Source organism: Buceros rhinoceros, unplaced genomic scaffold, assembly GCF_000710305.1.
Source record: "Buceros rhinoceros silvestris isolate BGI_N320 unplaced genomic scaffold, ASM71030v1 scaffold21464, whole genome shotgun sequence".
Taxonomy (NCBI): domain Eukaryota; kingdom Metazoa; phylum Chordata; class Aves; order Bucerotiformes; family Bucerotidae; genus Buceros; species Buceros rhinoceros.
Genome location: NW_010407909.1, coordinates 12098 through 13524, shown reverse-complemented (window position 1 = coordinate 13524; position 1427 = coordinate 12098).

The following is a 1427-nucleotide window of genomic DNA, read 5'->3' as shown; positions in this document are numbered from 1 at the left end:
CGGGTACGACTCACCATCGCTGGCAGCGTTTGCACTGGCAGATCCTCCCTCTGCTGGTGAGCACCAGCGGAACACGGCGCCAGCTCGGTTCGCAGCTGAAATCCAGAGAGGAAAAGGTTTCTCTGCTAACTAGTTCTAGTGATGACTAAAATCTGTGCCCAAATCACTTAGTCCTCTGCCTGCTGAAAGAACCCCCGGGAGGAAAGATCTCCGGGGGGTTTCACCGAGTAAAGATCTATCCCTGGCGCCGGTCACGGACCTGACGCCCCCCAGGGCTGGCACGTTCGGCCATTCCCATGGCAGCACTCTGTTCATCGCAAAGAAAGGAGGCACATCTGCGTTATGTTTTGGCGACTTTATTTACCAAGGTCAAAATTTGCAGCCATCTAATTGTTTCAACAAGTATTTACAATGTGTGTGAAGCACATCCTTCTGTTTGGAAATAACCAGCAGAGCAGGATGAGCTACTACGTCTCTTACTCTCTGGAGACAGATTTTACTCTCTTACAATCTAGGTTTTGAAATCCAAAATAAGAACCTCACGAGAAGTGATTACTTAAAGAGCAAACTCATGGTACTGTTTAATATTTCCAGCATGAAAAATAAGCTGCTTTTTGCAAAGCGCTGGTTTGAGAGGATGAAAATTTACCGGCGTTGTGCCTGGCAGCACCACGTTCGTTCCGCTTGCTGAGTACAGAAAGAATTGGCCACTGTTTATTTTACAGCTGTAACACTTGATAGGTTTTTTATTATTATTATTCCGTATTACAAAAGAAGGTAAAGGAACAACAGCACACAGCGAGGATCAGAACACCGTACAGAGGAGTTACCGGATTAGTTTCAGCACTGTAGGTCAAACCCTCCTGAACGTGCCCGGAGCGTTTGCTCACCTGATGGGAGACGGACGGGATGGTGCCGGGCTCGGAGGCGCGAGCACCTTCCGAGGTGTTTGTTCCTCCGGAAATTCCACTAACGGGAGGCACCGGGCGCCTCTTTTGGAGCCGTTCCCTGATGTAACTCGCTTGTTATTTTTGAAATGAAAGCGCTCGACATGATCGCGAACAAACGTCTGCTCCAGCCGGGCCCGAGGGAACTTCCTGTGGATCATGTCCAGAACAATCAGACACTGAGAAACTTCAGAAAAAATTATCCTGTAACAGCCCGCCAGCGACGTGTCGGTGGAACGGCGTCTTCCCCATCCTGCTGGCGGAGCTCTGCTCGCAGACAAGTCCATGAATTCAAAAACAGGTGAAATAAAAAACAGCGGCTGAGCGTCAGACGAGCGTTACGGGAGCAGGAGTGAGCACAGCTCGGGCTGTCGCCGGGTCTAGCACGACACGCACACGTAGCTCTAACGCCTGTGGAACACACAGTCCATAGTGCAATTCCCGCTGACAGGACTGGAAGCAGGATTCGATCCCAGCTAT